We start from the raw sequence: 11,172 nt of genomic DNA, 5'->3' as shown, positions 1-11,172 counted from the left end.
CGTCTAGAAAGTTAACATGAATATCTATCATTGGATTACTTTCATCTCCTGATTGGAATTGGTTATTTTTTAACCCAAAAATAAACCAAAGTTGTTTATTAATTGATTAAGCACAAAAACAGAAACACTTGGCTTGAAAAACAGAACATCATCAGCATATAAGGCTTTTTTTCTGTGTATGACTGTAGAGATCTGTGTGTTAATCTGTCTTTGATCATAATTAGTCATGCAGTGGAAAGAGTGAACTGCATTTAAGGCAGTGGAGTAGGCGGACTAATGCTCTTTGTGGAATTATGGCTTGGATACACACACTCCCTATTCACACACACACACTCATACGCATGGCCATTTTGCTCTCTTTTTCTCCTTCTCTTTTCCCTTCTTCTCCCTCCCTGTCTCTTCCACAACAGAAGGCAGCTTATTGAACAGAGCTCTGGGGCGGGAACACATTCCATCATTTCAAAATGAAACAAGTCTCATTTTTCTCTTTCCTTTCTCTTGTCGCCCTTCTCTCTCTTTTTCAGTCTCCATCTTACTGCAGTCCTTGAGACTCACTCTATTTCTTTCTTTCTTTCATCTCCCCCACATTTATATCATATTCTCTGTTTCTAGTCTCTTTTTTTTCTTCCCCCTTCCTGTATCCTCTTTCTGTGGACCAGGTAATTCCCTCTGCATCCTCCTCTGGGCAAACAAGATGACCCACTGCTTCCTAATTACCTCTGCACTCTCCTATTCTTCCACCATTATTCTATTAGTATCTACTACATAATAATAATCAGGGTGGAAATTGGATGTAATAGCTCAGAGCAGAATGTGGTATGAACAAGGAAGCTGGAGACAATAAAATGGCTTTGGTTTCTCAGAGTAATTCAGTCATGTTTGTGTTAAATAGATGGGCTCAAATGGAAAATGTATTAATGTTCTTCAAAACAAGTGTAGGTAAGTTTGTACATAGCTCTAAATTGTCTCCTGATTTTTATGTGTGTAGTGACTGATGTGAAGGATCACATAATAAATGGAAGGAAGAAAATGAATCAGTTTTTTCACCACATTCATTCTTGTTGAGCAACCCCAACCAATTTATCTATCGTACATACGCAGGCTTTAATAGTGTTATTAGTAACAGTGTCCCTATAGGCCCCCACTGCCAATAGGGGTACATGCTCTTAGAGCCTGATAAATCATTCTCCCATTCTTATCACTTAAACACAAGACAACAAACAGAAAGACTTCTGGAGCTTTCAGCCCATATCATGCCCATCACAAAAATATTGAATTTGCTTAGTTGTCATTAAGTTTGTTCAGCTGTTGTGATGAGTTTTGTCCCGATGTTCAGATTTTGTTTGTTTATTGTGTTCACTCACTCTCTAAGCCACATTTCCACTAAGTGGCCAATTTACTTTGTTGTGTTGTGGTCACATGATGATGCTGGTGGCAGTGGTGACCAAGCTGGCTTTAGTTTTCTTATTAAGGTTGGTCTGTGTGTTTTCTTTAATATGCACTTTGTAATAAACATTGAATCTTTTCCTACTCTACGCACATCTGTCCTCCCTAAAAGGAGGGCCCATTTCTTTGACTCTTTTAAGATTCCTATTTCCTGATGAGGTTTTTCCTTGTTTTAATTGAGGGCTTCAGGTGTAATTTTCATATTCAGCTGTTGTTTTAATTTGTTGTTTGCTAATGAAAGTGGTACTTTGAAAAGGAAATTAATTAATAAATTAACTTCACTTGTACTTATAAGAAAGAAATATCCCACCCACTTGGAGGCCCATGGATCACTACATTCACTCTATGAAAGAGTAGTTTCTCTGAAGTGCCTTTGGAGTACGTCAAGTGTATTAATATTTAATATCTGGACTTGGACCCATAACACTTCCATACCACCTGTGGCTACATTTACATGCATGGAGCAACACAGTTATATTCTGGTTCACATCTTGTTCAGGTTAAGCTGTGCACCTGCACCTTTGATAAACTGTCATTGTCATGAATAAACCAGTTCAGAGAATATTAGTGTCCACTTGTGGAGACTGTCATACAGAGAAATATTTCACCAGCAAAACCAGCAACAAGTGGATCTTCCTCATTATTTCACTCAGTTCTAATACAACTTGTGATATCCAAGAACAAAAGCTAGTACTGCTTTGTTTTTGTTGATATCAAAATGTAAACAGAACACTGTCAGAGAGTTTGCACAGATGGTAAAATCCAAAAGCACAAGATTTACATTTAGTATCGCTGTGTGCTTTTCAGAATCATCGAAAGTTTAATCTTGTGTTTCCTATGTTAAACCAACAGCAGGCAGATCTGTGTATATGTAAATATTGTCATTGTTGTTACCATATTACTCTTGCTTTATTCTTCAAACTATGGCAATAGCATTTATAATTATTCATGTTGGCTCTCCTTTTGGATGCGGCCACCATAAACATTTTATAAAGATTTTAATAGCAATGTAGCTATATACTATAATCTCAAATATACACAGCAAAGACACAAAGCTGCTGTCTGTATCTGAAGGTGAGTGTTGATGACTGCAATGTCATAATCCACACATGTAGCTTCTACCATGCTGCATGCTGTGCCCTGTGCTTCTGTTCTTCACACAGAAGCTCAGAGCACATCATAATTTTCATTAGCATTACAAAGACAGACGTGCACAGAGGTGTCCTCTTGCCGAGAACCTCATGTAATTCATCACACAGTCTGCATCTTATGGCACAGTTATTAGGCAGGCTGTGGCGTGATATGATGCAATGCAACTTCAAAACGTAAAAGGTAGCATGTAGGGCAAGTTTTAACAGAGCAAATGATGACAGAATCACTATGTGTATTTACAACTTACAGTCTGGCATGTGAAAACAGATGCAAAAATTCCCAAGGCACCTTTGAACACAACTTTGTTGCCAAGTGGGAAGCCATTGAGGGATCACATGTTTGTTCCTACTCTACTGTTTTGGTTGGGGGTGAGATCTATGGGCATAATATGAACTACCTCACTTGTAACACCCATGGATGATAAATGGAACACATGGTAGATGAATCCAACCACAGTGGTCCGATTTATTCCAATTAGAGCTGCTTACCCAGCAGTACAATAAAAAAGTTTTCCAACTACCGCGAGTGCCTTTAATGCATGTGCATTCACTTTCTCTGTGCAGACCATCTGCCTGCAGCCATGAAAATAATATCTTGACACAGCTTTTTGGTGGCTTTTAAATAAATATTTGATTGAACAATACAACTTTAATTGTATGTAATTTAAATAATTCTAACTAAATAGAATTCAGCTAAATTGATTCTGTTTCTTTATTAGTGTACCATTTGTCATACTTTATATATTAAATACGAATTACATTTTACTCATGTTGGTTCAAAGGTTTCACAATGAAAATTGCATATAATATAGGAAAGGATGAAATTAGTCTAAAATAGGCCTAAAGCAGAATAATAGCATTTACTTAGACATTACTGTGCACGTCTGATAACAATAACTATAAACAGTGAAAATATACTTATAACAAAAATTATTACATGGTACATTTCAACACCTTTAGATTAGTATATAATGGCCTTTTAGAAGCATTAGCTTCTATCTTCATGGCACAGTAATCTTTTTTTTTCTTACCATAGCTATTAGAAAATGATATTGACTCCCCTTAATCCTTTGTCACAGCTTTCCTCTATAGAAGCCACGCTGCAGGAGGCTTTTAAAATAAGTTTGATGGAGACCTCCAAGCTGCAATTTGTTCAGTCCATGCTGTCCATGCACACAGTGATCCTCACTGTGTACAGGAGAAATTTGTCCAGCAGCAGTACTTTTCCTGCCTCACTGAATGTGCTGCCTGGAGAAAGGCTCCGGACAGATACCATAAACACCAAGCCTGTTTGCAAGCAAACAGACACTCCCCATGAGTCAAACACACACAACCACAAGCAAACTTACTTACAGTATGTGTCATTCAAACCTAATATTTTATATATTTTTCAATGTGATCTTTTTGTTTTACTAATTATTTTATGTTATCCTGATTTATTATTTTGAGTTACTATTAAGTTATACACTATTGAAAACATACCTCAAAACATGAATCTTATATTCCATTTCTGCCAATAGATCCTCCTAAATGTTACAAACTGGACCTAAAATGGACATGTTATTAGAATCAGGATGTTGAATCAGAAAATGTATTCGTTTATTCTTACATTATTTACCTAGCAAATTACTGGAAAGGGATTTTGGCTGCAACTTTTACGATGCAGTGTTATACTGGTAACAGATGTGGAAGCTTGGTAAGATCCTAAAGATTTTACCAAGCAGCAACTTACCTCACCTTACCTCTTGTCTCCCCCTTGAAAATTATGACACATCTCGAGAGATGTATCCTGATATATTAAATGTGACATATGCTAAACAGGATCTGAGGTCATGTCCTCAGTATTGTTTCTGGGTTTGTGATTCGACCTAAGGAGGAGCTTAGGAGGGGGTTAATTTTGCTGAAAAAATTATTAACAGTTAAATTAATTAATTAATTAATATAATTTGCGATATTTAAAAATGTACAAAGTTTTTCTACTAAAGCATTTCGAAGAGGGGAGGGGTTGCACTGAGGGAATGTGGACTCGAGTATTTCTAAAATCTTGGCTGCAACTCTGATACTAAAATGCTGAAATGCTTTCATCAGCTGATGTGAACAAGGGAAATCAGACTTCCTAAAAATGCAGAATTAGTAAAACTGTCTCCTCAACAATGGATGACACTTATTTATATATAAATCAAGGACAGATAGCGTCATATGTTCAGTGTACAGATTGTAAAGTCCTATTCTGTAGTTTTATCAAATAGAATTACAAGAACCATATACTGCACTGACTACACCTGTACAAAGAGAGCCGAGGAGACCGTGAGAAGAAGAAAAGTTGAAAAAGGTGTTAAAAAGAAATGAGGGACAGACGGACAGAGAGGGGGAATGTGTACAGGAGAGAAAGAGGACAGTAAGGGAAAGACAGGCAGAGGCAGAGCGATAGAAAGAGGGAAAGTGAGAGCAAGCCTGTGGGAGAAGAAGCACTGGCAGAATTTCAACTTGTGCTTATGGCATTGCTCTCACACCTTGACCTCAACTGTTCCTGAGTGGGAATATCTCAAGGCCTGCTAGACACTGCCCAGGGCTGTTGTAATTCACTTTGGAGCTGGGAGATAAAAAGGAAAAGTCAAATACACATACATATACATACTCATTGCTCTTTTATTTCATTTGTAGTCACAGTGGGGCTGCTGAAAACACAGTTGTGTCCATTGCTGATAGATAATGGACAGAGGTTTCCTCCTGTGGTATTTTTACTGCAGAATTGACAAGAATGTAGGAGGGATATGTTCATAAATGGACATTTTCCTTGCACTTCGACTCGTTGAAAGGAGCATTACACACATCTACCAGCATACGGAGGACACCCGGAGGACTATTAATAGATATTTTTTCACTTTGTGTTTGGGAGGAACTGGCACATATTCAGTGAACCGCTGTCTGAAACAGCCCTTCTCTACCTGAGCTAGCAGAAGCAGATGCTTCATTGTACACAGAGAATCAGTGAAATAAATCTCCTCTGTAAATAGCTCCCAGACTCTGAGAGACAGATTATTGCTCAGATCAAAAGAGGACTGTCTTCCGCGTGAAACAACAGCACCTCAAATATGCTTGTTAGTCTCAGGCAGTTGAGCTGAACATATCTTTTGCTCAACATAGTTTAGCACGATAGATAAATGCTTTGCATAGATGCTAAGTAAAAATAGAATGACTGAATTTTGACAAAGAATAACGACAAACAAGGAAGCTGTACTTACTTAACTTAAGCAATTTCGATTTTTGTTTGGCTGGTGAAGCTAAAAGTATCACAACAATCTCCGATGGGCTGACAAACATGTTACCACAACTGAGTAATAAATAAGGTTGGAATTAGATTGTTGGAAGCATCTAACAACTGCCGTGGTTTACTATGGATCACTTTGATTTGAGTAGGTACAAACAAATTAAGTCTTTTCTGAAATAACAGCAGTGATTTTGAGAGAGATCATTATGAGAGAGAACATGCTTCTGGCAATCCTTTATTACATTTCCCTGCCAGTGCTCACATAGCAAGCTAGCTAGTATAACAAAACACATCATGCCTGCAATATTTGTCACCTGAATTGCTGTGAGACTTTGATGTTTAAACTGTTCGGCACACATACAAACACACACTAATAAGCTAATAAACTGAACCAATCCACCATTACTGAGTCACATTCTACTAATGATATTCTGATGAGTCCCTCTCTCTTTTTGCACCTATTTTGTCTGAAATTCTGAATTAATGAAGCGCTGCACTGTCTGCAACCCAAGAGAAAAGGTAAACAATAGCATTTTCACTGACTTGATAATATAGGGTACAATTTATATGCAACAACAAATCATTTGCAATTTTTGAAAATACATTATGGAACTCATCTGATAGTCTAATTAGAATAATGCAGCCAAATGTCTTTTCATTGCTTTAATGGCTCTCATTTACATTGTAGTGAGATTCTGGGTTCCAGTACTGTCTGCCTCTGCAGCCCAACTGGAGAAGCCAAATACTGGATGGTTTTGGCAGTAAACCACCCTTCTTTCTCGGCTGTACATGCTGCTTCAGGGTATATAAGACTGAGATTTAACAACACTTTAATAGTTGCAGATTTAAAGAAGCAAACACAATACCATTATGGAAAAACAGAGCTTGGGTTTCTAGAAAAAGAGTCATTATTGTGATCTTTCATCTAATCAGTCTCAGCCTTTGTATATGTGGAGAAGAAAGGAAACACTAAGTTGCAAAAAGGCAAGCAAATGATGTTCCACCATGCTGTGGCTCTTGAAATGACAGAGAATTGGGGGGCGGTTTGGCATAATGATGACCTCCGAGTGAGCACTTGTTAAGAATAATTGGAGTGAAGTGGACAGAGAAGCGTTGTGAAAACCTCGGTTCCATCTAATGAATCATCTAGATGAGAGACTGCAACAGAGCAGGTACCTACTTACACACAGCTCACTGATGTGAATGTCGACTAGATTCTCACATTAGTGTGTATGTTGCATGTTGCAAGTTATTTTCAGGCCATAGAAGCAATAGTTCCCATTATTAAAGGTGTTTCATTAAATGTAAAAAAGGTATGTAAAGATGTAACTATATGAAACTATGTAAATCGTGCTGTTTTCTGCTCAATAATAAATTAATCAAATAAAGGTTTTGGAATAATGACCTTTTTCACAAACATCTCCTCTGCTGTGCAACACTTTACCCATTATGTAAAAGCAGCAGTCGATTGCAATTATAAATATTAGTGTTTCTTATTATTATTTTCTATGTATTGTGCCTTTTACTCTCCTCTGGCATTTTGTTCTCGGGATTGAATATCATTTTATTCAATAAAAAGTTTTATTTAAGGGAATAATGTTTCCAATCTAATAAACTTGCTAATTGCTCTGCTAACTGTCAGTTATCTGTCAGTTAGCAAGCTCGTTATCTCAGATGCAAATGGGACAGTTCACACAGTTTATTATTAAAAAGATGTATTTGTACCACCTGTCTCATCTTTTGTGGAGCCGTTTTTAATCTGACACAGGGAGGGGGGGATAAATGTGGATGGTCCAAAACAACTAATGAGCTACAATAGTTCCCTCCATTTGAGACTCTCTGGCTCTCCGTTTCCTCAAAGGTCAATACTGTCAAAAAATGAAAATGAAAATATTTGCCGTTTTCAATGCTTGGGAGACCACCCAGAGGACATCCACAATGTTTCCACACAGAAAAGAAATTTCCTTAGTATGCAGCTACCATTTTTTTAAAAAGGTACCCTTTATAACTGATTGTTTTTCATTTACTAATGCTTTAAAGATCAGTTGTAAACCATTAATAAGAACATTTTCATTGCCAGGTTGTGGAAATTATATCCTTTCTATTTGTTTAAATGCTGTTGTAAATGTTGGTAAGACAGTGATAAATGGTAAACAAGTTACTAATTAATGAATCTTGGCCCAGATCCTTTTTTTCCCAAATGATAAATAGTCAGACGGTCCAGTCAGTCAAAAGGATCTTTACAAATCCGGCCATCCAAATGTTGTTCATCTTTATGTCTTACAACTATACTCTTTACTAAGTATTTGTTAACCACTAATGAAGACGACTCAAAAACCCTTTAAAAAGGATTACATTTAAAAAGGTGGAACTATAAATAACCTTATTCATACCAGTCTTTACCAGTTAAGTTACTCCCACCTCCACTAAAGACACTGCTCAGTCAGTGTATTGTCTTTAACTGTTTACGATGGCCCTTATACATTGGACCCACCAAGACAAGCCCTGCTAGCAGGGTGTTAGCCCCTGACCTGGGCAAACGTGTGGCTACTGGTGCATATCTCCATCTGTGTGACAGCACCATTCATGACAGCCGGACTCCATCTTCCAATAAGGAGCAATCAGTCCCTATCTCAATCCTGCCCGACTGTCTGTGGAGTCTCATCATTGTGTCAATGGGCTGTGCTGCTCCCACATGATTACAGGTGTGACCTTAGCCATCTCTGCCCAAGTACAAGGCAGTTATCAACATTCCTCATCCAAACCATAATTGCATGACTCAGCAATGTCCTCAAGTGCAAACGCAGTCGGCTGTGTTGCAATGAATATTTTTGTGGTGTCCTCGGTGTGAGCATGATCGGCTCACAGCAGGGGTAGCGTCACTGAACTAAAGCATTTGATTAAACCCAGAATATGTCCAATTTGCTATTGACTCCTCTCACTTAAAGCACTTGAAATATTGACTTGCAAACAACGTCGGGGCATCTGAGCGTCAAATTATTCTGGCTGTGTGGCAGAGATGAGAAGCATTGTGAAATATAATATATTTGACACATGCACAAAAGCATAAGTTGAAGCGCCATGATGAAACCCTGTGAAATCTATCATATCATCACAAGCCAGCGTTTTCAAGCACATGAAAACGCCAATCAGGTCAATATCCCTCAAGTGTTGAAGGCGACATCTCATGACTGATGTTGTTGACACTTGGACATATTTTCTCTTGCAGTGGGACTCATTAATGCCATTCAAGAAACTCGGCACAATTTAAAATTTTTAAGAACTCACAAATGTCTCAAACACGCTAACAAGAACAGACCTGATATTAACAAAGCCCGAGGAATATTAAGTTAAGGCCTGGTCATTGCGTGCTGACCTAACACCTCTACACTCAAAACAAAGCCTATCAAACTTTACATGCTTAAGGCGGTGCATTCAGAGGAGGATTTTATGCTGCAAAATTCACATATTTATGAGTGTAGTTTTTTTTTCATATACAGTATGAGAATTATTGAGTATAAATCACATATCTTGCCAATGTCAGTGCCCCCTTCATGGATGTCAAGTTTGTGGGTATGAGTTTAAGGGCATGTGCACTGCAACCTTTCACATGTAAATGACAGCCCAGATGTACTTAGTTGCAAGAAGCTTTATGAAGAATAACAAAAGGTCTGCCAAATGGCATAAGGTCTTAATTATTCACTAAGCCTCTGCATGCTGTGTTATATCACAACAATGTTCTGATGACACTAAGCTGCTACAGTATTAAAAGCAACAACGCAAGCTGACAAATCTTTCATCCAACACTCAATATTTCAATGCAACCAAAGAAAAACAAACTTGTTTAAAGACATTGTTAAACCAGAGTCATGAGATTACAAGCCACTGCTCTTTTAAAGCACAATATGCAAATATATTCCTGTGGCACAGGGTGAGTGAAAGGTAGGGAACAAGCCCAGTTCTGCTGGTGTCTTGCGGTGATCAAAGCATTACACAGACAGGGAGCAGTACTCCCCTGGGGGCCAAGTAAATTCACCATTACTGGTCGTGCATATGTAATCAGTCCAAGCCAGTCCCACTTAGAGGCTTTTATCAAGCATTCATGGGACAAATGTCTGTGCACCCAGGCCAGGCTGATTCTGATGAATGGGAGAGAATAGTCTCTCTTTTGTGTAGTCTTCATTTTAAAATGTATGTACTAAGAGAAAAGAGAGATTTGTCTTGTGGTTCATTTTATTCCGAATGTCTTGTACATTATAGGAGAGCATTAAAATGATAAAGCAATAAGAGAAATGTTTTCTCCATTGCTTCACATTACCACATGAACCACAGCTAGGTCACATTTTTTTGGAGAAGCAGCCACAGGTAGCAGAATGTGTGTCATAGCAGCTGAGGCTGCAGTTTGGATAAATTTGACCATTTCTCCAGATTTTAGTTACACTCTTGTCAGACTGAAGTGAAGAGTAGAAAGTGTCTTATTTGTTTCTCTGTGGGGTAAGAGCAGGTTGCAGAGCAGAGTTTTGCAGAATGGTTGAGGTTTCGCAAAATAATAGAAAGTCAAAGGGACTTTTTGTGTAAATGACAATGAGCCAGAGAGGAGTAGTCAATTGCAAAAAGATCGCCACTTTATAATAAGCAACAAGTTGCTATTTGTCATTATCTGTGTGTGATAACAGAATGGTAAGGAACATCTTACCTTGCTAGGGCATGTATGCCTTCTCTGAGTTGGACCAGAGAAGGAAGTGAAAGGACTGACTAAGTATGCAGTGTGACTATTTCCAGCACTGAGCCATTGAAAGAGCCTGCCAATCTTCTCAGTTATGGTCGTGTTTGTTTGTGGATATCATACGTAATGTTTTATCACAGTTAAAGTATTGCACAGTAAATATCTATGGTTTTGCTATTTGAGGTTTGAATTGGCTGAACAAAACAAACAAGGTACTTGAGTAACATTTTCAGTGCCAGACTTTTACTTGTACCAGAGTACTTTTACAGGGTGTTATTAGTACTCTAAGTAAAGGATCTGAATACTTCCTCCACCCCTGGTGCTCACCATGAAATGAAAGTAGAGCTTTCTAAAATAAAAAGACCAGCGCGGTGACAGGGCTATTGATTTGGAGGGTGAGAGAGACAGCAACACATAATTACAAGTCATGGACTACACTTCCATACCTTGGCCTTTATGTTGCTACCTACTTGTCTTGAAATTGGGCGCAACCCAGAGTTCATGCTCTTATTTGCCACTCTAAGCGTGTATTGCAGTCTCCCTGGTGGTGCAGTGCTACACAGTGCCAAAAACAATTT

Source organism: Morone saxatilis, unplaced genomic scaffold (assembly GCF_004916995.1).
Source record: "Morone saxatilis isolate NCDOM2014 unplaced genomic scaffold, NCSU_SB_2.0 Contig24, whole genome shotgun sequence".
In the NCBI taxonomy this organism is placed as follows: Eukaryota; Metazoa; Chordata; class Actinopteri; family Moronidae; genus Morone; species Morone saxatilis.
Note: the sequence above shows the minus strand (reverse complement) of the source record.